At 37.3% G+C, this 27,735-nt stretch overlaps 1 protein-coding gene across 14 annotated transcripts in view; it reads left to right on the top strand.

Moving 5' to 3' along the window:
* Nucleotides 1-27,735, top strand: part of LOC124301738 (disintegrin and metalloproteinase domain-containing protein 10-like) — a 359,750-nt gene that overhangs the window by 201,190 nt on the left and 130,825 nt on the right. The window lies entirely within an intron of this gene.

Genomic DNA, 27,735 nt, shown 5'->3' with positions numbered 1-27,735 from the left:
TATCTATCGAATTTAAGATCTCACTATTGAAATTGCAATAAAAAACTAGATGAAGTTATTACGTTTTTTTTATTTTTCAAATGGAAGCTACACGATTTTTTTATCAAATATTATATTTCTTTTTACTCATTATCAGATCAATGATTACTGAGGCAGAAAAAATTAGAGCTTCTTAAGACAGATTGAAACCTAAGATTAGAATTTTGTCAGACCGAGTAAAATTAATGGCTTTCATGTAACGTATGCGACATTTAATGGGTCCCATTTTACGAAGTGTAGGGTAATGGAAGAAAACGACATTTCTTAGTTTCAATTATTTATGTTTTTTAACCAAAAATTATTCGGCCTAGTAATTTTTCAGTGATTTCCTGGTAGCCAGATAAGTAAAGCTTACGATCGTAATTAATAAAAAAAAGTATACCGTTTAAATTATCTGTTTTATTGACAATTTTCTTTAGTAGGCTCCCATTTCTGTCTATCTGTTCTCGGTTTAGTCTATGCTCAACATTTTTTTACTCCAATTAAGGCCTCAATGTAGATTTATCGTTGTAATAACACGAAATCGTTACGACGACGGTTGCGCAAGTAAATATAGTACGGATAAACGGCTGACTATGATAAGAAAAAAGATTTTCCGATAAGAGCTGTTGATCACAGACTAGTTTATATTATGTACCCAAAACTGTAATTTACAATTATGGTGAGAAACAAAAATAGTCAAGTACCTCGTGATAACCGCAACTGGAAATTTCTCTCGGTGAATAATTTCAATGGGGATGAAATTGTTAGGAACGAAACACTGAATCGCAAAATCACGATTTTGCAACTTTTTTAATGGCTTCGAATAAGTTGAGTTTTCAAAACTGGTTGCAGCATGATTCTGCTTTAATATACGGTTCTTACTCAGTAAGGATAGCCAAAAATAATCGATTTTACATTTCATCGATTACTTTTTCCCGGTTAATCGAGTGTAATCGATTGTTTTTTAAAATCGAATAATCGATTACTTTTAGCTAAATAGCTATTGGTAATTCACTGGATTTTCGACAATTCTGAAATTACGAAATAATGATTTATCCTGAAAATGCATCCGTCACAAATTTTACTCATAACGCCGGAAGAATTTCAATTTGTTTTCAAAATTTTACCCACTAAAACTGATGGAATTATGCAGAATCAAACATTCGATTGGTCTTCTGATCTGGTCATTTTCAGAATGGATCATGTTCAATTTTGATAAATCTTTTCTTACGGGGATGCCAAATCATCGGTGACATCTGGTAGGAATCCTGTTAACGAATTATTTTCTCTATTTTACGAATCGATTTTTTACTCATCATTCAGGCAAACAAGCAGGAAAAATAATCGAATTTCTTGCCGATTCCGCGGCACTTCCGAAGTTAAAAATCTCGGGCTAATAAATTCTCGTTTTCGCGAATAACTCACGAACGGCTTCACCGATTCTGGTCAAAATTTCATCAGTTATAAATCACAAAGAAATTCGTTGATCGAGACCAAGATCATCGAAGTTGGTTTAATCGTTTTTGAGATATCGTCGGATGAAAAATCGATCGTACCGATATGCCAAGCCGGTGTTACAGGTATAATTTCCTACGGACGTAAGAATGAAAAGAAGGATATTTTGAGAACGAATAACCGAATTTCGATGATTGTCTGAGGGAGTTGAATCAAATAAAAATTCGACTCTACGTTGTCGCTGTTAATATAACAGCTTCCGTTTTTATCGAGAAGTGCAGGTATTCGAAATAATCGGAAATATTCTTATCAACTCACGATCGGATGGTGAATTTATTTTTTTTTTAAAGTGGAGTATTTGTCACCCTAACAAAATCGGTTCACTTACCTAACGTGGGAAATTATTTCCAGCATCCGGTAATTCAGAGGGAGAATGCCGTTCTAACCAACCCTCACCTATCGCTTTACCGATTTTTATCATTTTACGCTTTTCTGACTACGCTGCGTGCTGCGGATTATTATTTTTCCATTCTTTGCTAGCACGCATGGCTTCTTTCTGTATTTTTTTTTTTTTTTTTTCATTTTTTTGTTCAATGCAGTTTTCACCCCAGCCTGTCTCTTTTATCTTTTATCAACCGTCGAACGACCCTCGGAAAAGCGATTTCATTGTGCCGTGTATAAAGTATTTACGGGGCCGAAACCGAAAGGGGGTGAACGTGGTGGGGGAGAAAATCTCGACAGATTACGGGATTCCGCAACTTTTGGCAACGCGTTCCAACCTCCTGCCCCACTTTTGTTCTCTCTGAAATCCCATCCGCGATTTAACCGTTCTTCTTTGATGCGGTATGTGCCGAGGAAATATACGATTCCAACTCGCGCTCTATGCAAATTCCCCTTCAACCCTTCACGATCCGTCAATTCGATTCTCGTATCTCTGGTCCCGCGTTGTAATTTAGAAAACCGAAAAAAATTGAAAGAATAAAATTATTATTCGAATTGGTAAAAATTAAAAATCCCTCCATACACTTGGAGAAATTTTTAGTTACGGTTAACGCTCAGTTCTTAACTATTTTCATTTTTTTTTTTACCACAATCGAAAAATGCAGTTCTGCGTAGAAAATGAAAATTAATTTTCTAGCTGTTACCGGAAAGTCTAGTATCCGTTACTATTCTTTCTTATTATGATCGCTGTTACTGTATTTTCTTGTAACTGTTGCGAAAATTTAATGCTCGTGCAACGATAAATTGAAGTTAAAGCCTTGTTCAACTAAGTTACCATAAAAAATAAAATTTTTCTCAGTGTGCTTCGATAAAACATAAAGAAATTAACAAAATGGAAAAATTAATTAGCACAAAATCGAGTCAGGATATTTTATTTTTCTCAAGACTCAAGTCTTTCACTTATTTGAAATTTCGATTTCAATCCACCAGATTTTGTACTTTAATTTTACTAAAATTGTATAAATTTGAACATCCTTACCTCTGAACTAAATTTAATTGTTTCGATCGCCACTCATTGTTGTTAGGTCCGTTTAAATATTTCGAATTTAAAACGATTCAATTATCACCGAATATTGGTGAAAAAAACGTCAATACTCAAATTGATGAGGTCGAAGGGGGGTGGGGGGTGGGCTCTTGGCTAAGGAAGAATCGTGTATATTGAACGAAACTCGAAGATTAACGAGGGGAAATTCATAGTTTATTTTTATCCTGCGTTTTATATTCACCGAAAATAATAAAATGCACCGTTTGCGGAGGGGTGAAAATGGGGATTCAGGGGGCGAACACAGACCTTGGCACAGCGGTCGTTCATTCACTTCAGTTTTCAATCGCGAAAGAAGCAGTTTCCACCGGTCCGTGACGTTTGTATTCTCATATCACAGACTCCGAGCTCCGTGGCTGAACTTTTTCGATATCACTGTCGGCAACTTTTTTCATTTACAGGAAAAACTTTTTCCTGTCCCCGTCCCGCCGAAAATGAACTCTCATAATATGCGTATACCACATGAAATGGGATGACACCGCACGAAATATTATATAATATTGTGAAATATAAAAATCAAAAATTCTACCTGCGTACGTTCAACAATCTTTAACACTGATAGTGTTTCGGAAACTTTTTATTTCTCGCTATATTATTTTATCAGGTGTCTCGCTTCAAGAGAACCTCTTCGTGAGTTTTATTTTATTCACTTCTAAACACTATCGTAAAATGGAATGTCCATTGCAGTTGTAATCGCGAAAAACTTTGCTTCGTGAAAAACGATTTCTATCAATTTTTTTGTTTTCTTTTCTCTTTTTATAAAATTTGACTCTCGGAAAGGATTCACAATTGTCTCAGGTGTTTTCCACGAATTTTTCAAAAATTTATCACACGTTCTTTCCTTTATAATTTATCATAATTCATCGTTTTGACTTTTATTTCGATAGTATATTTCATTCTGAAATGCTCTACTTTATTGTTTGAATCGTATTTTTTTTTTTCTAAATTTATTTCCATCTCTTTCTCAAAATCGTTCACCACTTTGATATTTTTACGTACGACAATTTTCCCAGAACTCGACTATTTCAATATCTACCTAATTGAACTGAGCCATTAAAAACTATCAATGTGATTATTCGGGTAGTTTTTCTTCAAGACGTTTACGATTTTCGATCTTTTGAAATATTGTCGATCTATTCTCAAGGATCGTTGAATTTTTCTCTCTAGTAAGTTTTTCCGGCTGAAAGACGCAGTGCTTTTCCCGAATTTGTCGCCGCGAAATAAACGAACGAACAGTCGAGAGCCCTGGAATCCAGACTTATATTGTTCGTCGATGTTCACTTCAATTTAAATCTTTCGGGTCGAAGAGTTTGGGCATGGCGGCAAGTGAATTTATTTTTATTACAACTGCCTGATCCCTGCTCTTGGATGGCTGCATGCGATGGCAACAAAAAAAGAACTTGTATGAAAAAAAAAAAAAAAGAAACAAACGGGGGAACAAGAAACGGATTGAATATTTGATGTATATACACAGGATATTTTTGAGTAAACGCCGCAGTATATTGGGTTGCCTACCATCAAAGGGCACAAATATCGGTAAGACAGACCTACCGACGCGAGCACTTCATTACCTACCGAGTTATCGGTATCGGTAGATAACTCGGTAGGTCTGTATTAACGATATTTGCGCCCCTCAATGGTAGGCAACTTCAATTCGGAAACATCCCATATTACGCAGCTAGAAATCGCACGTTTGTTCATACATTTTTCCTAGAATAATAATTCCGAGTGGATGAACATAACGTGTAGGTACCTGTAATTGCGAGTAAATATGATGCTGGTAAATCGCAAGCCGTAAGTTGTAATTTTACTGTTTCGCATGAGGGTGGTAAAACCGCGGTGAAATCGTTGCTGAATTACGCTGATGCGCGCACTGCACGCAGATTTAGCATCAAGCAACTTTGTATGAAGAGATGAATGAATTTGCGAGAACTGCTGCTGCTGCTGCAGCTGCTGCTGTCGGTGATGTTTATTCAAATTTTCTTTTGCCAACTGGCAAGCAATCAAGTCTAGATTTTTCCGCGAATGAACGAGACGAGGATTCTGCGCCACAACGGGGATTCGTTACGTTGCTTTCCTGCCTCTTTTATTCATTTTGTTCCTGTTTTTATTTCTCTTCTATTTTCGTTTTATTATTTTATCATGTTTTCTTTTTAAAATTGTTTTTTTTTTCTCTCCTTCCTTCTCATCGCCCCTCCATTCTGTAATTGAATTTCGCGACGTTACGAATGAAATTAATGAGAAGCGAAACGCAATTTTCCAACAAATCAGAGAGGTATTCTTTATCAATAATTTTTCAACGGATACGTATATTTATATAATGTGCATATTATACACGCGAATTTCATTGCAGACGCTATGAAAACAAGCGGGAAAAATATGTTTTCTTCTTTCTTGCGGTGCGTTGTTATTATATTTCTTATATTTCTTATATTTCAGATTCTTTCATATTTTATTATATCGTTTTATGTTTAGCCGGATGGAGATACGTGTGCACAGGTGCCGTTTTATAATCCTCACATAAATATGAGTGGGCAAAATCGTTGATACAAATATTTACAATACCGCAACAAGATGGTGAAACTGCGTAAATCAATTTTTTTCCTCAAATCACTGGAGAAAAATTTCTTCGATAATTGGGCTTGTCAGGTACCGAAAGAAAATCTACGATCTACAATAGTTGTGGTTATGAATTTATGGATCAACGAAAAATCCGTTGTTGTTATCCAAAGTTTATATTGAATGTTTTACAAAGGATTAATTGACGAACAAAATTATGTGCCTGAAATTGAAGGAGAAAAATCTGTAGTGAGATGCAGACTTTCTGAAATTGTTAACGACTGAGCTTTCCTGATGAAAAGTGATAAATTGTTAAATTTGTTTGTTTTTTTCTCTGCGAAATTCAACTGGTTTTTAAAGTATAGAAAAACTTTGTATCTGAGGTACATCGAAAGCTTGTTTTGAAGTTTGTTTTTTAAAGAATTTATCCGGGATTGAGCAAAATTTTCAAAAGCACTAATTTTTTTTTTTTTACTCTTATATCGTTGCGTTGATTCTGGACCAGGGAAAAGTCAGAAAATTATTCGTACGTCAGGCTTACACGTGTAAACACACAACGCGCGATTGAGGGGTCGAGTTTGGAAAGCCCTTCGCGAAATTTCGCGCAAGCGTGCTTAAAGCAAAAGTTACACAAGACTCGACTCGTTAAACATCGCTAATTACAGGCGGTGTTTCGATATTTGCTGTTTACACCGAGAGTCGATACCTATTCAAACATCGAGGAACTCGTTATGCAAGAATACAGAAATTCACCCGGTTACGCAAACTAACCTCGACGAGCCAACGTAACTTGCAAATTGACCGTTTTTGAGCCCAATTCTCACAGGAATGAATGAAAATGCGGATGTACGAAAATATGGTTAAAATTTGTCGAATGCAAAGTTTTGTACAGATAGTGTAAAAGAATTTATTTAAATTGTTACTTTTTCCTCGTACATAATATCCGTTGTCTATTTGCGAAAAACTTGACTGCGTTAAAGTTGAATTATCAAAAAATTTCGGCTTTCATTTTGCGCATTTCCTTAATTTACTTTACCGTTTCAATGGTTCATTTCTCCGACGCTTCGGTTATAAATACCCAAGCGTCACAACGTAAACGAAAATTGTTGCCGTTCGAGAATAAGGAAAAGGAATAATGAAGTTCTGAGTATTTGAATGGGCGTTTCCATCCGTCGAGTCTCCGCCGCGGGATAAAATATTGGCGAGGTAAAGTTGGACGAAGGTAAACTTACCGAGGGGGGTCGTTTTTCTCTTTCAACGCTTTTAGATTCGAGAATATTTCACCTTCACCAGGCGGTGTGTAATAAACCGATGGCTCAGCGACACCGAGTGGATAAGCCAAAATGACAAATATCTACATTTGACTTCCACGCGGCGCTGGCTGAGCCGCAGATATAGAGAAAGGAGATAAGACAGAACGGTCTAGTCGTAACGAGAACACGCGAGTTTATTTGTCTTGCCTTCCATTTCACCTGACATTTGATATTCTCCACGCCACCAGCCCCTCTTACACGTAACGCGCAACGCAACCACCCACCATATTAATTTCCATAATATTACTACACTCAGCCTGTATACCCGGTATTACATGTACCTACTTTACCCTCTAATATAACCTCTCGCGCCACCGCTGCAGTTCTGATCTCGGATATAAAAGCTGCGAATAATATTATTATACTCAGTGCAGCACATAAATATTCGCAAACTTTACATATTCCTATTACACCTGGCATGTTCACCTTGCAGACTAAAACCTGTCCTTCTTCTCTCCCGTGAAGATACATTTTATACTCCAGATGCATATGCATCGCTTACAGAAATATTGTCTGCTTTACCTCCGTTGAAGGTCATCGAAGGAAGATCAGGGACTGGTTAACACACTTTGCGGAAACGAATTATTTTTTCGCTTAGTTCAAGTAATTCGTTATTATAAACCGTAAAATTTACCGCTATGTTTAATTTTTCGGCAGGACTTGGTGGATTTTTTTTTTTTTTTTTTTGTATACTTATATTTTTGAATAAATTAGTCCGAGTGTTCAAAGCCGCAAACTTTTACGCGAGTACTGACGCTGCAGCAATTTTTTCGAATCATGATGTGGCTAGGGAATATTGGAAAAGCTCATTTTTGACATCATTGATTCAGTTAAGAAAAAAAAAAATTCACATCAGCGTGATCGTATATCAACGATATTCCATTCGTCATTAGATGAACTATTTCAAACGAAATTGATAGTTTTGATACGTCAATGATAATTATTATTGCTTTAGCCATTGCAATTAAAATCGAGCTTTTAACTTATTTGCAGTGTAGAGAAAATGAGATATTCGTCCTACTTTCAGATGTCAGAGAAAAATTTCATCAGATTCATTTGATGACAAAATTAAATCGTCATAAAGCAAAAGTGACGACTTGGCTTAGCAAAAATTTCTGAATTTGATATTGAGTTTTGGAAAAATATATAATCTGAAGCTGAAACTACACAACGCCTGAACAGATATTCTCAGCCGGCTACGATATTATTTGGAAAATGTATGAAAAGATATTTCAAATGTTGAAATTTTTTCCATCAAATTACCACCGTTCCGAAGTTAATTCTTGACTCGAATTTTCATCGCAACGGGATCGTTAAAATAGACGCGGTTCCGCCGTGTAGTTTGATGTAATTTGGTGACTGCGGTGGGATCAAAGTTTCAATAATTACGATACGACCAGTTACGTTCTGACGAGAGAGGAGACCTGACATCTCGGCTTTCGGGGTGCAAAATTTCTCCTCTACGCTCGCTTTTCACTCTTCGGTTCGTTCCACTCGCGAGGGAAAATATCGTGGATCCCAAACGTCTGCCGTGCCTCGATAAGGGGATCCGGTGTAATAAAGGCTTACCACCTGCACGTGTGCGAGGGCAAGCCCTTGGTTTTAACGAGGCCGCGGGACTGTCATTAGAAAGGCTCTTTATTCCTCGTACGTACTTTATTCTTTGACGTTTTATCACACCCTTGCGGATTTCCAGGTTGATCTACCAATTAAAAAATCGTTTTGAATCGGGGAAATTCCGAATTCTACTTTTCCCGCTGCGCCGCTTTATCGGGAATTGGTGTAGTCAACTCAACCGGAACATAATCGTATGAAAGCGGTAGGGGGGCTGCTTCTACCCACCTACGTTTCAAATTTATCGCTTGTATAAGCACCTGCCTGCTCTGCTCCACTCTGATCGGTGGAAATTTCTCCCTTTGAATATTTCCACCCTGGCATGTGCCTGCTTCTGTCTCTCAGTCGGCTTTTTCATGACTCGCTTGTCGACCCTCGAATTTCTCGACTTTTTACTCGAGAGATAGGAAATAAGCGACTCGCTTGGATTATCCTCCCTTTCTCTCTTTCGCGTCGGGAGGTCAGTGCGACGTCGCGATATTTTTAACGTTGAAGATACGGAGGAAAAGGTAAGCGCAACCTTCCATCTCTCTGAAAATCTCATCTCATCAATCAGTGGGCTGGTTTTTTTCTTGGATTAATGGGCCGCGCGAAGCATTCGAAATGTATTTTTGGTAAGGCGGTGATTCAAGGCGGGTGAAAAGAGAGAGAAAGAACGGGGGGCGGGATACGTAGAATAAGTTGAAAGTATAAGGGGGAATAAGAAATGAAATGTCGGCTGGAAACAAACAAGATCAACGAACTTGAGACGAAAAAGATTTCGCTGTAAAAGCCACTCGATCTTCTCCTCCTGCCTTCGGATGATACGATCATCGTATTTCCTCGATAACCTGTCTTCGCTGAATTATCCTTGCCATCTTGTTCGTCGTTATATTTGTAATTTTTCTACTTTGAAATCCTTTCATTTTTCACCCACGTACCTTATAAACCAGACGATAAGCGGTAAGATACGCAACGTTGAAACGGCGCAGTTTGTATTTCAATACCAAATTGGAATTGAGAATCTCAATATTTACGGGAACGAATCGCCCTTCCGCCTCGCCAGCTTTTGCCGTATTTGATTTAGGTACGGAATAAATCAACGCAGTGGCTAGCGTATTTTCAACTGTTATCCACATCCGATTTTCCGCTTTCACCACTGGCAGCATGTTGTTAAAATGTTCACTCGCGAAGCCTGCTCTTTATACCTTGAGTAAATACAAATTCACTGTTTCTAATTCTTGTAACAAACCGGTCGATATTTTCACAGCGCAAAAACTCGATGTAATTTCGTACAGTATCTTGATTTTTCTCTCGCATTCATACTGTGTTAACACAGCGGGTTTGAAATCTGGACTTGATTCAATTTGAGCAGTATTGAAAAATGATATTCTTGAACTTCGAGATGATTTCCTTGAACTTCGAGAGGTTAAATCGTGTGACGAATTTTGAAAAAAAAAAAAAAAAAAAAAAAACAAATGGAGTTTTCAGATTACTCAGAAAGTTTCGAATCGATTCCAGCACCCAGAGAAATTGTTTGTTCCATCGTGAAATAATTGAAAAAAGTCTTATTTAGGATCGCGTTTTTTCGTTTTGTTTTTTTTTTTTTTCTTCTTCTTCTTTTACCGTCAATGAAAAATATCGCTCGGTAATTACAAGAATCATTCGATTGGTTGAAGTGAAATTTGACGCGCGCTTCGATGTTGGAATACATTTTTTTCCAACTCTTCGAGCACGACTTTGACTTTTGATTGCGAATAAAAAATGACTCGTGGGTGAAAAAATTCTCCCTCCCGCCCCCCCCCCCCCCCCCCCAAAAAAAAAAGAAAACAAATAACACCCCAGCAGTTTCGCATTCGAACGAATCATTTTTCCGGGCTTAGGCAGAGCAAACCCGGATTCTCTGGCAAATTCCGTCGCACGTTCGCTGCACGTTTCGTTACCGCAGTGTTGGCAATTTCTCCGTTCGTGTTTTGAAACCTCAAAAACACAGGGGATTCGCTGGGACGGTCGTTTCAAAGCCCACCTAAAGCTCGAAAGCTTAAAACTTAAAAGCGCCGGTTCGGGTTTTGACCGGTTTGCTGCAGCAGGGTTCTTCAATTTTTATCCCCACGCGAAATACACCGAATGTCGTTTTTTTTCTCTTCGTCTCTTCCCCCCCCCCCCCCCCCCCCTTGCCACTTTTCTCTCGCTTTTCGCTGTACGAGTTATGCCGTATGCGCAAACTTCTACCTATGTGCGGCTGTTTCAACCAGCAGCAAGGCAGCAAAACGCTGAGAAAACGCGGTAGAGCTCATACGAATTCTGAGGTTAAATTTTGGTATACCTATGGTGCGTTCCATACAAAACTGCGACCCCCGGTGAATACACAATATATTGGTTTAAGATTTTTTTTTTCCTGATTTCCCTTCGCTGCGTATATATTTTTGAATATTAACGATCGATGAATTGAGAATGTTACGTGCTCTGAGAAAGGTCAATTTTATTATGGTTGAAAAATAATTCGGTTGGTGAAAGCAGGCTGGACGTCGTTTTACATACTTTGATATTTTGCTGATGTTTTGAGATGTGAATTTTAGGACAAATCATTTTCGAATCGTGCTTATACAAATTGGTGGTTAAACGTTATGATACGATCGTCGGAATCGGAAAATTTATACTGAAGAAGTAATTGAAGGTATAAGTGGCTGAAAAAAATACTGAACATGCGTTACCTTCTGAAAAAGGTGGTTACAAACAAAAGTTGGCGAGTCGAAAGAAAAGAAAGCTGATTTCAGGCTGCTTCCTGTACAGAATGAATTCCTAACGAATAAATGGTTCGTCGCCTACTAAAATTTAATGCGCATGAGCTACAATCCGAGAGCAATTGTTTGCCAGGGTTACCAATCGTCGTGAACGTAACCTCAAAAATTTATGACGATTGGTTACCCTGGCAAACAATTGCTCTCGGATCGTAGCTCATGCGCATTAAACTTTAGCAGACGACGTACCGTTCGGTCGTTAGAAATTCACCCTGTATCGTATATCACGTTGTAAAAAAAATCGCAACCCTGCAAATCGAACAACAAATTTACAGAGGGCCAACACCGTAATTGTATTTATGTTACGCAGACCGCTCTGACGGATTGGATTGAGTTATATCCCTCCAATTACTTCAATTTGCATCTATCATACGCCTGTCTTCTGTTTAACGCACCGCGTGGTTTTTCCGCAGGAATTAGAATTACGAATCCACCGATGATTGGCCGAGAAGCATTTCAATTTGTTTGCAGAATCACTCACTCGTACACGTTTTTGTTTTTGTCGATGAACGTTGTTGGCAAGGATTTTTAAGATGGACGAAATTAAAGCAGATACAGATAGTTAAAAAAAAGTCAGAAACTACTTATCGACAATTGGCTGATTAAAAGAAGGTTCCACAATAAATCGCGAATTCAAAAATTGTAAACTATGGTGATCAAGTTGAATTTAATTTTGTTTTTGAAACGACTGTTTATCATCGTGCAAAACAGGATCGATGAAAGAACATCGAGTTTATACGAAAAATATTTACCAACTTGCTACAATTGTAGATAATTCATATTTTTATGTCATGTTTTTTGTCAATACTTCAATTGCAGTTCATTCGTTTCGCGAACAAATACTTTTTTCCGAATTGCTTGCGATAGGTTCTTGTCTTGTTTTTAGCTTATCATTTCCCGATTCCTGTGATTCGTGATTAAGTCGTTTGAAAACAGACAGTAGGAAATGAAAGTGTCCAATTTGAATTTATATGTCACATTATTTTTTTTATTACGAAAGCAATGGAACAATAATGCTATCAAATTTGAATACTTCTTTCAACACAGAATTCGAAACTCTTCGAAAACCTGATTTTTCCTTTGTCGAAGATACTTTCATTGTGTTCTTTCGATCTCTCACAAAAATAAAGTCCAATCAGTTCCCTCGAACAAACCATCTCAATTCCGGGGAATAAATTATGTTAGATTTTGCAACATGTTAAGAAAGAAAAAAAAAGAAAAGAAAAGAAAAAATGAATGACGCACATCACGCGAATTCAGGTAGTTGAATTTGCGTGTAAAAAAAAAAAAAAAAAATAACAGTTGGGAAATATCGTTGAAAATCATACGTTTTTTGCGATAAGGTTCCCGGTGCGAATTGATGCTAATTGACGTATAAATCGAAGTAAACAAAAGGCGCTCGCGGCGTGGAGAGTATTATAAACCAGTTCGTTCGACTGTGTGACACATCCTGAAGCCCATCGAAAAGCGAGCAGAAGCAGCAGAGCGACCGCTAGCTTGGAAACTTTCCATTACCTCCGACGGAATTGAATATGGAATAGATATTTGCATTCGCACAGTTTATTGGCTCGGGGCTATTCTCTACGGCTTCCTCTCTCATTCCGAGTCTCGTCTCTCCCTTTCTATCATCCGTTTCATTGGCTATATGCGCATTGTGAAATGATAATTGTCGCCGCGTGTGTCTCCCTTCAACATTTCAATCCCGATCCGTTTGGTATAACTTTGCAAATTTTGAGGTCAGTACTTGGTGAGTGATGCAGGATCCTTGTTAAGAATGGTTGGCAGAAGATCTCTACTTTTAAACTAGTTCAATAGTATATTTGATGTATTTTATTTCCGACTCAAGCGCAATGATAAATTTCTTTACCTGAAAAGCGAGACGAAAGTGACGTATTATTCCCCCTTTAGTTTTTAACCCGCAGATGAGGGAATAAAGTAACACTTTTCTCCCGCATTTGCGGGTAATATTAGATAAGTCAAAAATCTTCGAATTTATTCCCTTGTTACATAATTTGCTGTTATTATATTCGTGAGCTACAAAGACCTCTTTAAAATTAGAAGAATTAAAAATACTGGAATTATGAGCACAAGCTTTGGATATCAATGATTCAGTACATATTGCTTTGAAATGGTTAGAAATTAAATAGATTCGTCCTATTTCACTCGACAATACAGCGATGGTTCATTTTACTCAGAAGATTGTTCTTTACAAATGCGTTAGAAATTTTTCTTCCTCATGTTCGCATCTTTAAATGTTTAGTTTTATATCGTTGCGATGAGATGGTTTGAAATCACGAAATTACAATATTAAATTGACTAATGAGTAAAATGAGCCATCGTACAACGAAGTCAAACGAAACTATCAGGTTTTTAACAATTTTTATGTTTTCTGAAATAAAACATCGATACCTGAGCTGTTCTGTTCATAATTTTGCTATTTGTTAATTTTTACGAAAACAATCATTCGACGAATACTCGATCTATGATTATCTCGTAATTTTATCGAAGTTATGCGGTTCTGCTCGTCGAGTTTTAGTTTCGAGATAAAAATCATTCCAATAGATAAACTTATTGCATTGGATTTATGGATAATAAAGTTTCAAACAAATAACATATTTCTATCAACTCAGACCACCAAGAACTAAGATAACAATATTTGAATTTTGCACCGTTTACTTCAGTTACACATTGAGTAGAATTTTTTTGATTAAAATTGCACTCAATCAACTTCAGCTTCGATTTGCAATCCTTGATTATATTTAAATAATTTTTGAGCGAACTGCGCACCTGAAACATCGTCAATAAATCGGAAAAGTTGATTACACGACATCAAACGTCGCGGTATAAAGCGAAAAATTTCGACGGTCAGTAGATTCCTCGCTAATTTCTAACTTTTGATTCGCAATTTCCATCTCCGTCGCTTTTTCAACTTTCCGTTCGACGGGCTATCCAATGGTATGAAAAATCTCGGGATTTTTCATCTCCGTGACCGCGGCACGCGGTACGTGAAGTTTTTTTTTTTTTTTTTTTCCCCATTCCTTTCCCGTTAACTGTCGTGTGCTTCGCTGAAAGTCGATAATATCCCGGGTTGAAATATGAAAGATGAAAGACTCCGTGGGTGCAGATATTTACCCGACTTTGAATCGTATTCAAGTTCGAACATCAAAGCGTCCGCATGTATACGAACAACATCTGCATATAAGAAATATACCCCGGATTCTTATCACCGACGATTTTTTCGTCCCACTTTTTGTTCCGAATTGCTCGACATTCAAAGCGAATGAGAAAAACCCGCCTGAGACTGTCACGTTTTAAAATGAGGTCCGAGTCGCGTTTTATTTATTTTTTTTTGTTGTTGTCGGACCCTCGAAACTGAAATACTTTATTTCAGAGGCGAAGAGGATAATTCAGGAATTCAGGAACAGTAAGACGAGGATTGAGCTTCAGTGAAAATCAACTGTGTCGAAATGCTAGAGTTCTCACAGTGGTAACAGTTCGTTTGTGATCAGACAGACAGGGCTCGGATCCCCGAGCCTCGCACTTGTTGCTCTTTCATTTCAATATAGTATGCATACAGATTAGCATTACGAGGTTAAAGAGCGTCGAGAGGGTTGAAAATATTTTCCTATGAATCTTGCATTCCTCATCGATAAAATGAAATAAGTGTACCACTAACGAGTTTCGAATTTCGAGTTTCATTATTTTTCGATCTACGAGCGATGCTTTATTTTCAACGGGAAAAAACACACACATACACACACACACGCACGCGCGGAAACTCATAAAATTTGGAAAACGTACGGAGGAATGTGTATTTTTAACGCGCAGCTTGTGTTTGAACGTTGTATGCTGTGGGATTAAAATTCAATTCCACTGCATCGTCTGCAATGCGTGAAAAACTACACGCGCGGTCATTTTTTACAAAAAAAATCATTCCGTGCGAATCGCTATACCAAACCGGGTCTCGTTATTATTTTCAGTTTTGCGTTACAGCGCGTATGCCGTTGAACAAATCCCCGGAGCGAAATACTTGTACACTGGTATCTATGTTATTTTCATTATTATTATTATTATTATCTTCCACGCTGTAGTTACTTTGTCGATGGAAATTGGTACAATTTCTACTCGTATATTTCAATTTTATATTCTGTATACAGGATAAAAGCTACTTTTATTTCGAAACAAAATTTCAGTTACCAATACGGTTTTACGCATTTCGTATTATGTGTTTTTTCTTTTCTGCTGTACAATGTTACTGTACATCAAATTCCATCTGAATTCAATGAAAACAGAGTAAACAGTATCGGTCAAAATAAAATATAGCCAGATTGTTGTTTCGACAAGTAAACCGTCACGAAAGAAATATAAATACCATTTAAGTAACGAGATTATTTCACACTGTCAATTCATGCTCGTTATTTTTTGGTTGAGAAAAATTATTTCAATCGACAAAGAACTTTATCGTGTTGGTATAAACGGGTTTTAGAAGTAATTGCTTTCTCTGCGAGAAAGTTAGCGGGCGGAGCACCATCTAGCGGCAAAATTTTGTACCCTCGTTTTATTTTTACACTAATCACGGTTGCGTGATCGAGAATCGTTGACGGCAATGAAACCGGATCGATCGATTCTGTAACGAGTGAAATATTTACGGGGTGAATAAAATGATGCTTGAGAAAAATATGTTAACTCGGTCGATTTCCACGATGAGCGATCGTTTCCCTAACTTTACACACGCGTTTTCTGTGTACTCGGAACAATTCGTCCGATGTCCGTTAGTCGCGGTAGCCGGTCGGTGGGAACTCGAAGGCCTCTCGGCAATCTCGAGGTCTCCAGGGAGGAGGAAGAGGAAGAGGAAAAGGAAGGAGAAGGAGAAGGAGAAAGAGAAGGAAGAGGGGGAAGGAGGAGGAGGTCGACGTCCTCGACGCCCAAAGCTCGACCCTTCAACCCTTTCTCTACAAAAGTGGAAACTAATTGCTTTCGAGTCCCCGTTCCTCTTTTCCCTCGGCATCCTGGAGTCTCCTCCTCCAGCTTCGCCGTTCCTCCGTTCCGCCGTTCCTCCGTTCCCCTGCCCCAAAGTCCGCTGCGTGTCCGCGGGGTCTAAACGTAAAAGCTTACTTACCCTTTTAGCTACCAGGCTCAAAAGCGAAATTCCCGCACGCGAACGCCGACGGAAAGAAGACCCTCCGTGTCAAAGGGTGTGTCTGAATAGGAGAATGAAACGCGTGTGGTCTATGCTTGACTACTTACTTTTTTCTCAATTTTAATATAATAATAAGAATAAAGATAATACTAGTAATGATGAAAATTTGTGCGAAAGGTTCTAAGCTGATTCTGTGAAATTTATGAGAGAATATTCAAATTCAAAACTTAAACGAGTACCTACATCGTCGTTAGTTGAAAATCGGTTGGTCAACTTTTGAGACAGGTTTAAAAAAAAAAACCGTGAACCTCGAATTGTAAATCGTTTACTAACTTAACACCGAATACCCCATACGTTTTCAAAATTTTATTTTGATACTCGAATATGTGATAACAAAACTGAAACACAAGGAAACAAATAAAAAAATTAAAAAAAAAAGAAAAAAAACGCAGAAATATTTCAATTTATTTCAGTATTAATTACCATGTTGAAGGAAATTTTATGCCTCCATGCGAATAATATATTTGCGAAGGTGAGAGTATGCAGCGTGACGTGAGTTGGGAGTGATGTATTACACCTTATAGCGGCGAGGGAACTATGCAACCGGCTTGGTATACGATTCGCGTGTCACGCGAGACTAGGCGAGGAGGTTAAAAGTAAACAACAGCTAATTCCGGAAGCTTGAAGTATGCAGACGCGTGTGGGTTAAATTGCCGTTTCACGGTGGGCTTATAATTAAAAGCTCCTATATACCAAACCTGTATGTGAAAGCTCTACACGCTTTGCGATTACACCGGGTTCTAACACCGGTTGGCCTGTAGCTGCCGTGCTGGTTCGTTCTCGGTATTTCCCACGAGTGTCATCCGTCCATCGAGAGAAATGAAGGACTTGTTAGAGGGTGATCGATTCCCTCTCTTTCGCTCTCTCTCTCTCTCTATCTACCTCTCTTCCTCTCTCCTCTTTCTCTTCTCCATTTTCTTTTTTTTTTGTTTTTTTTTCAACGATTCACCCGCCTCGATACTTTACCGTAAGCTTGTTTTATATACCGATGACCTTTAGACAAATTTACTTTTCATTCTTACCATTAAATATTACCGATGGCTTTAGTAAAGTCTAGCATTATGTGTAAAGCCAATCATCATTGAACCGGTAAGAATTGCTCGAGTGTTAATTTTGCGGTAGTTTCAAGTTCATTAACAAGGCTAAATGCCTCTCACATCCCACTGATTATGGTTGGAAATCATAGAATTGAGTATACTAATAAGGTTCGAAATATCGGTCTGATCATGACTTCAATTCTAGGATGGAACGAACGTGTTGATCTGGTATGCAATAGATTCGACAGGGTTTTAGACCATTTTGTTTTCTGGTTCCCTTCGTAAGTGGCAGGTAACAGCTCTTATATTTCCTAACCTGGACCATTGTTCAGCAGTCTGGAATAACCTATCTCCGGTGTACTCGATATTAAGCTTCAACGACTTATTAACGCCTGTGTGAGATTTATCTCAGGTTTTGCGAGGGATGTGCATCATCACATTACGGGATATCGATTCTCACTCTCTCTCTCTTTCTCTCTCCGCGCTACGACGATGTCTGCACGAAGCTCTTTTTTTACAGTGACGAGGAAAGTACCCGCGATGCGACTCACCAATTTATTTTTATTCAGCGACGTATTGTAGTATATGTGAAAATATTGGCATCGTATTTTTCTAGGTATTGGCTCTGCCGTTCGAGGGGTAAAAACCACCCCAGATTTTATCTCAAACAAATAAGTCATGCTGTTCCTGTGGGTATAAAGAACACTGCATATATTATCGTCTGTTGAAAATAGTTGTAATAATTTTCACTCGGTTTTATCGAAAAACAAACTGCTTTAGACTGGCCATTAGTTAGCCATCGAACTTCCCGTTCTTACGCTGCACTACGTTCCAAGTTCATGAAGAAAAAAAAAAAAGAATAATGTCCAATTGAAATTTCGAACTACAAATTCAAATTCGTGATTGACGATTTAAAAACCCTTGGATATCATACTACATGATAATGTGACGATTCTTTTGGTTTTGAACCACTTTAATGGATCCAACATTACTAATTTTGCAAGTCTGACCTTGGATTCGTTATCGGTGACCGAAAAAACTTGCGCCGACCAATTTCTACGAAAACCGAAATATTTTTCGATTTCTTTCCACCATATTTGATCACTATTTTGAATTTTGCAATTGGCCTTCAGATTTGTAATCAGCCACCCGACAAACCAACGAGTTCCAATTTTTATCAAAATCCAAATGTTTTTAGGCTTTTTTTCAGCTTATTGAATACGCGGAATTTAAATTTCATAATTCTCACCTTGCATTCGTGATAAGCGACCCAAAAACTTCACGGTACCAAGTTTCATTTAAATACATTCATCCATTCTCAAGATGTCATTTGAATTTGTTTTTTTTTTTTTTTTTTATTTTTAAATTTTGTTATTTAAATAATTGTGAAGTACTGAATCGCCCAAAGCCAAAATCTAATCAGTTCTAAGTTTAGAAAACTCGGTTTGATTGAGACGAAAAGTATTGAAATCATTGGAGTCGGAAAAAAAAATTGATCACATAGATAATAGATAAATTAGAAATAAATTTCATAGAAACTAAAATCACTTACCCAAATATTCTTAGATTCTTTTGGCTCTATTCGTGATAAAAAAATAAATCAAATCTGGTTTCTTGCATGTTCTAAAAACACTTCAAGTCCGTTGTGAACTCTGTGTTTAGGGATTAATTTTGTACACCAAATTTTTCGTTTGAATATGGAAAATGGGGGTGGTTTCTTGGAAAGGGGTTAACAACAAATCGTTACTGCACTTCTTGTTTTAGAAACAAACTCATGAAACTGGATTTCTTGTGGCAGATTCTTCTGATTTTGTTAACAATATTCAAAGGTAAATTTTTCACAATTGTAATAATAATGGAAATTTCATAACGAACGGAAATAAACGGGTCAAACGTCTCTTCTTCACTGTCCTTCTCAAATTATTATTAAACCAATCTGCAATGGGATTAAATTAATTCAATATTCATCATCGGTAAGTTTATTAATTGATTTCACGAGGAAACTTTCACGGTTATACGTTTTATCTTTCATCCATTTTTAAAATCGAATTATCAAAAAGCTAAGAGTGATAAGGTAATGAATATTGATTTTCTCATCTTCCGCTCTGCAAGTGTCAATAAATATTAATAAATGGCGAGTGTCGATAAAATTTTGCAAAGATTAGAAAGTTGAAACGACAGAATATCGGATTGACAAAAACGCGAAAATTGATTGAAAGAATGTCGATACTTAGAAAAAAAAATCTAAATTCTTAACAAAGTTAAAATCTAATTCCGAATGAAATCCAGCTTGATTGTTATGTATATTTATATTCGACCTTGGATCTTTCTAAATTTATATTTTCTTTCAACATATTTCGACTCTCGTATACATTTTGAAATGATAGATAGGTAATGAGCGAGTTTAAACATTCGATAATGCGACACTTACATTTTCTGATCTACCAACACTTTTACCAGTATCTTGTAAAATTCTGACAAATGTATATTTTGACTTTGTACACATTTTGAAAAATCGGTACAGCCGGACCCTTTTATTTTCTGATCATATAATTAGGCTTTCTGTGCTTCAACCTTTCTACACAGATTTTGATATTCTACGAAATGGATTTCCGCGTTATTAAAAATCCGATATTGCAATCCCTTCGATTTACGATCATCGTGCATTTTTACTTCCATTTAAAAATTCCGACGAATACATAATCTGTCTTTCCTTACTTTCGATCTAAACTTTAATATTCCAGAAAACATATTCTCTCTATCCTTCTATCCTTCTATCGTCCGATCCTCATCCCGCATATTTACCCTTTGACCGCGTGAAATAAAAAATAAAAAGAAAAAAACAAGTATAAGGTACAAGAACATCCGGTCCGCAGCGTTTGTTACACGTCCCCATTCTACCAGGCGAATGCATAACTACAAGGATGCAGGAAGACGGCCATGAGTCCTGTGGGAAGGAAGGTTGGCTCGTTTTGCCTGCGGGACGGCACGAGGGTTGCAACTTGCAGACCGACCGCGTTCCGCTGACTCTGTGCCAAGTGGAACGAGTCAGAGTCTCGTCAGGCAGCCTCGAGCACACGCGGTCGCCTTCCCCCCCCCCCCCCCCCCCCCCCCTCCTCGTCCCTCCTTCCCCATTTTCCGCTTCCTCTCTTCCTCCGTTTCATTTTTTTATTTATTTTTTTTTTCTTTTTCTCCATCCCTGTGAGCTTTGCTGCCTCTAGTTCTTTTCCTTTTCTTCCACTTTTCTTTACTCATACACCTCCCCGCCCATTTTCTATTTTTCGTCTCTCCTTTCCTCCTTTATCTCTCTCTCTCTCTTTCACCACCGCCTTATTCCTCTTTTGTTCTTGGCTGGCTCGTTTTTCCCCGGGATAGAAATACGCCGTAGGGGTTGGATGAGGAGGGACGAAAACTGGGAGGGCGAAGAGGGCACGGCAAGTTGTTAGCGGAACGATCAACGAGCCACGGCAAATTGCGGAAGGCTATCAGAAACACTCGAACGTCTTTTTCGACGCTGTTCGTACATGTGTATAGGTGTATAGGTGTGCGTGTGTGTGTGTATACATGTATACATGTATAGACGGAAAGATCGATCGACTCTGTGCGCGGTCTCATAATTAGCAGCATCCCTCAGCGCGGCCGGTTGCCCGACGATTCATTCAGGCTTGTTGTTGTCTGTCGGACGCTTTTGTTAATCCTTGCCACGGGTATAAACCTTGGTGTGGGATGCTGGCTTGGCAGAAGCTTGACGACTGCCTTTCGGCCAAAACCTTGAGCCCTTTGTCCATTGATTTTCGTTCATTAATTAAGCCTTCATTAATTAACTCAAAGCACCTAACCGGAAATTATTCGTATACATCTCTCTGTCATGGATCTAGGCAAATAAATTTACCCGCTTTTGTTCGATACGAACTGTACGACGACTGGATCTTTCCTCTACCTGTGTAATTAGACGGCAATCTTCTAGGATACGATTCACAAAGTAATTAATGGGTTTCTCTTTGCGTGATTGAGCAAACGTCGAGTCAAAGAAATCTCACTGCAAATATGGATGCATGAAAAAAAAAAGCGAATATATTTTGAATCGAAGTCCTCTTGTTAATACTTTAAGTCACATGTTTTTCAACTCGATGTTTTTTAGTCGCTGATCACGAATCTGAACTTGAAATTCAAAGATTCAAAATTGTGAATCGAATATGGTGTACGTAAATTCAAAAAGTTATTCGATTTTGATGAAACTCTATGTTACATGGTTTTTGGAGTAACTGATTACCAATCTGAAATCGAAATTTAACAATTGAATATAGTGGTTCCAATATGGCGGACAAACAAAACCACAAAGAAAATAAATTTTTAACAAATTCTGTAAATGTTTCTGGCGTGTACTAAGCTTGTGCAAAAATTGGCAATCGGTTAAAAAACGCTTTTGTTCATGGAAAAGTACGAATTTCGACTACTTGTTTAAATATAAATTTTATCTTTTTTCTTCGGACTTGTAAATATTTTAGGGAATATGTAGAAGCAAAAAACGCGACAGTTTTTACCGAAAAATTAAGTTAGTAAATAAAAAGCTGCAAAAAAAAAAAAAAAAAAAAAAATAAGGTGGAACGCCGAGTGTCCCAAAGTGAATAAAAGAGTTAAACAAGTCCTCGGCATCGATTTATTGTTTAACCAACATCAGATTATTGCGATAATCACAAGAAAATACAGCGTCACGTGTCGTGGCATTCACGCGTTTACGTGATCGGGTGTAAATGAATGCGAATGTAAAGGTTGAGAGTGTTTTAGACGTCGCCGAGGATAAGACGCATACGGTTATATCAGGGGAAGTTGGAAGCCACGGGAATTTAGCGCGTCCTCGGCTCGGTTATGCAGAATCTAATAACACGCCTGCAACAATTCTAAAGGCATTCTCTCTTCACCTCTGGGTAAATCCAGAGAAGGAAATTATATACACCCGCATTTCTGGAAGCGAAGTTACACGTAGAATGAATTCACCTAAATGAAACCTTTCAAGAATTGCTCCTACCTCTGCTGCTGTTTCTCCACTTTTTCGCCGTATCTCTGCAATGCTCAGTTTTTGCCAGAGCGTAGGTACGTCATGTGTATATAAATGTCGTTCATTGTGCTCATTTTTTATTGTCACCGTCTTGTCGGATAGTTTCTTTCTTCAATTCTTCGTGCTTCTCGTTCTTTTTGTTTTCTTTCTAATTCTTGCTAACATTTTTTAGAAGCGTTTTACCTACTTCACCGAGCGAATAAAAAATCGTTACGTATGATCGATGAATAACATTTTTTTTTTTTTTTTTATTAATCTGCTAAACTCGTTTATTATAGTTTACGTGACGATTGTTTTTCGCGATTCGTATAACAATGCGTGTGAATGTGTGTTGTTACGTTGCTTTTCTCTTTTCAATAGAATACAATACACTAGAACTCGAAAAGAAGTATGCGAAAAGGGTGCAGTGAGTTTGAAATCGTATTGCCGGATTGCGATAGCGGAAATTCGTGACACCGTGCGTAATTGTTCCTTGTACAATGAAGCGTTGTCGTTAAAATTTTACCACGTAAAATAAACTTTAATTTTTTCGAAACAATGTTCACCGTCCAATTAAAATCTGGCGGTAAGGAAAACTGCAATTTCTTTTTCTCGGTAATGTTTGAAGGAGAAAGGGGGTGACAAGTCGATTAAGTCCTCGCTTCGTATAATAGAAGCCCCTAAATTGAAAAGCACTTCAACGCGGGCCGAGCCCTTTTCCAATTAATTGCGAAATAATTATAGGTTACAATATAACGAGCGTTTTCACTTTGATAATTTAGTCGGTAAAATCGTCGCGGAGAAATCCTTATTGGTACAGGGTGTAAAACCAGGCAAGTAATATATACACATATATATATATATATATATATATATATATATATATATATATATATATATATATAGAGAGAGAGAGAGAGAGAGAGAATGCAAATTCGAAAATTTTATTTTTTCGAATTTGCACTCTCTGCGAATTTTTCTCGCGTAAAAATATATTTGACTTCTTCATATCTCTCTGATTGCACGTAATTCACGATCTCGCTAAAATTCAATTGCTCGATGACTTCAGCGACCGATTTAAGTAACCTATACAAAATAACCTGTAACAAATAACCGGTACGAAAATAAACTGATATGAACAATCTATAAAAAAATAATCTGTGCAAGAATAATGTTTCATAAATAAACAAAACAAAAATAACCTAAACAAAAATAAGCCACAACCAAAATAACCTGTCATAAATAATAAAAATAACCTAAACAAAAATAACATATCACGAATAATGGAAACAAAAATAATTTATGAGTTAAATAAAATTGGCTTATACCAAATTAAATTGAATTTCACACGTGTTATTTTTTTGCGTGTTACTTCGATTCGGGTTATTTCTTCTGGTTCATTTGATCCTAGTTCCGACGAACAAATTCCAATAAATTAACATGTCTGTACACCGTTGCTGCGGGATAGAAAACTTTGCAGGGAAGAATAAAGAGTAACGGCAAAAGTTGGAACGGGAAACGGATTGCATTTGCACGTCACGTCACGTCACGACGATGATGGCGATGACGTTTTTCCCGTCCGTATATGCTTCGCTGGTTACGTCCAATCACGACTTGAATAAACCGCTCGGCCTTTAGTGATTGAGGGGCGAAAGCGCCGATGCCGGTTGTTTTTCTCTCGACTTTCACGTTCCTGGATTCATATTCCGAAATGCGTATCCTACTGCACGTTGAACGGGCTATTCATCGAGCACTCGTACAGTCAATGTCTCCATGTTTCATTTTCTGTTTACTCCGGTACGGATTGAAAAGCGTTCCGGCAACCACATTCCACCGAGTCACCGTTACACTCTCGGTTTGAGATCTGAAAAGCCGCTTTTCATTCCACTCAAGACCACCCTGATAAATCCCTCGCCTCGCGGAGAGTCCTCCCCGTAGACCTTTCCCCGTTACAGACCCACCGATTTACAATTAAAAAAAAAAAAAAAAGAAGAAGAAGAGTTTTGAAGAATCTATAATTAACGATGAAAAATTTTCGCGGGTATTTATGTGCATAATTCGTTGGAATTCTACATCAAACGATCGAAAGTTTATTCGTATTTTTATTTATTTATTTTTTTTTCGAACGGGTAGAAACTCACGCGAAATGAAAAATCTCAAACGGTTTTGTTGCAAATTTGACGCACTGTTTTGTATTGTTTCGAAATTGCGTGACGAATTTTTTTTTTAATGAAATCACAAAGTTTCAACAGTTTCAACGAATAAATTGGAGAATTTTTTGACACCTTGAAAAAATGAAAGAATTAGTTTTTGATGTATGTCGATAGGAATAGAATAATTTCATCTCCATGTGAGAAAAATTCGACGAAAAAGAAGTGTTTGTCGAAATTCTGACATAACTTTTGTGTTGTTACTGCTGAAAATTGAGGTTTATTGTCCAAATATCGATACGTTTTGAAAATTTTATTAAAAGATAATGGCACAATAAGAAAAGCAATTGTTATATTCGTCAGCTACACACTTCAAACACTCTGAGATATTGAGATTCTCTCATTTCAAATCGTTTCGAAATTGTTAAAAATCTTGTAGATTCGATCTATTCAATTGAACGACGTCTTGTTTTATTCAAAATACTATGTTTTCTAGAAAGTCACTGGATTGGATTTTTTTTTCAGGCGTTAATACAATATTGCCATTTCTTGATGGTAATCAATTACATCGGTGCAATATTGTTAAATCAAATGTTCAACAATGCCAACGAGATAAAACAAAATCTTTCGGTTGTTTCGTAGTGAACAATGATCGGAATAAAATAAGCCAGCGCATCGTGAAATTTAATGATCCTGTTAAATTTTTAACGATTATCAAACGATTCGAAACAAGGCATGGATGGATCTACGATCTTTTTTTCATAATTCCATTATTGTTTACATGTTTGTTGGTTTTTCACGGATCTTCGTAGATGAAAAAAGAAAAAAAAAAGAAAAATGTACCAATTCGGCAAAACTCAATATTTCGGGTGTCTCGTAATAAAATTAATGAAAAGTATCGATTTTTCTCCAACGAAACTTCTTCCCGGTTGAAAATCGGGCTCGAGTTGCAGAACGAGGGCAGGGGTATAATTAAGTTTTCCCTAACGAAATTTCGCCCACGAACGCACATTTTCATACACTATATACACACACGTATATACAATATATATTACAGATATTTTACCGTATCATACTTTTTTCCGCAATTTCTTTTTTCTTTTTTTTTTTTTGTTTTTTCTTTTTTATTGCTCCTCGCCCCCGCGCGCAACGTTATCTATGTAAAAGTTTATTCCGCGAGATTTTTACCCTTATCGCGGCAAGCGGATCGAGGCCGCGGTGGTGCCTTTGTTTACAGCTAATTTAGCATAACTTTCGCGTGTCCGGAAACCCGGTAGAAACCACGCAGCAAGTGGTGTCGTGGCAAAGGGGACGCGGGGGTGGCTGCCAGTTCACCTTGGCTTTTTTTTCGCCACGCCGCTTCTGTTACAGCATGGCAGGCCTGTCTTATCTTCATCCGAAACCCAACACGCACGTTAACTTTTGACAGCAAGGAAATATTACGGGTTTTTGGTGTATACGCGGTAAATGTATCTACATGTATATATGCATGTATCTACATACATACACACACCTATCTTAACCAACCCACTCGCTTCCGCAAAAGCTCTTATATTCTCATTTTACCCGGTACTTACGGCTTGTTGCCAATGAATTTTTACTCTATTTTATATAATTAATTAACCGCATGCATGTTTACCTAGCGTTGAAAGAAAGCGGTTAAAAATTTACTCTGGGAATACACGCCCAGGTATCGAATTCCGTAATTGGATGATGGGAGAATTTGATTCTCTTGGAATTCATAACGATGTAGTCTATAAATTTGAATCGGTATATTCGTCAACGAGTTTCAAAAATTCAAAGAAAAAAAGATTTTTTTACACAAGTTATTTCCCTGCGATACTTCGATCGGAAAGCCGACTATCTTGAATATGATGTATAGAGAGCTCAGATTTTTCGGTAATTATTTTTATTTCAATTTGAAAGCATTCAAAACCCCTGGCAGCATTAAAATTCAAAAACCACCCTATTAAGGATCAACCTAACACACGCTAACGATTCAGTGATTTTTCACTTGTGTATACACTGATTTTTTCCAATGGTATACTTATAACTGATTCACATTAAAGACCTAATATATGTATTATACATCTCTATTGAATAATTTATCTAAGGGAGCAAACTTCATTTTATTAGACTATAATTTATATACGTACATAACACCTAGTCTGCGAATAAAATTTCGTTCAACTATGTATAAATGAATTGACTAGTTTATAATATTCGAATTGATTTAGATATTTTCTTTGCATTTAGAATTTCGCTATCGAAGTCGCAAGTACGATTCAGTCGCGAATCCAATACCTGTTTCTGAATTTTCACCCGGTTCCGTCTCTCTGAATTTGATTGATTGAATTTTTTTATTTTCTTTTTTTTTTTTTTTATCCGTAAATAGAAAGAAAACGCAATTTTGCAACGCGGCGATTGATCGCGACAGAGATTTTTCACACTTCAGCACGTATGTCTATATATATATTTATATATATGTATACATGTATATATTTATGCAGGTGATGTATTATAAGGTGTCACAAGCGGACCGACGTGCTGAAATATAATGCCTCTTTCAAAACTATAAATATTTTTGTGACGTGTGAGAAAATAGAATAATAAAAATGCACGCAGCTCCGAATGCGAACTTTGGTTCTCTGCTTTTTTTTTTCTTTATTTCTATCGATGCAGGGAAGGGAAAATTCACTCCCAGAATTTTAACCCTATTCGAGGTGTGAAAAATTTTTCTAACACCGTCTGACGGCTGGTGATTTGTTGAAAAATTGACGATGTATTCTGAATTATTGTTTTAATTATTCCGCTGCATATGTATCGAAAAGAAGAGTCAGAATCCCGCCATTGTTTTTTTTTTTTTTTGACAATTTTTCAAACAGGTCAAAAGTGACAGTTTTTCATTAACAGTGAAAGAAAAAACCGTGTATCGCGTAACAAGCAAGCAAACTCGATTTTTTTCGGTCTGAGCGCAAGCTTGCAACACGAGTCGTAGGTGAAGTCGAAGACGAATATTGCAAAG

Source organism: Neodiprion virginianus, chromosome 4, assembly GCF_021901495.1.
Source record: "Neodiprion virginianus isolate iyNeoVirg1 chromosome 4, iyNeoVirg1.1, whole genome shotgun sequence".
Lineage (NCBI taxonomy): Eukaryota > Metazoa > Arthropoda > Insecta > Hymenoptera > Diprionidae > Neodiprion > Neodiprion virginianus.
Note: the sequence above shows the minus strand (reverse complement) of the source record. Positions and strands in the feature narration are given on the sequence as shown.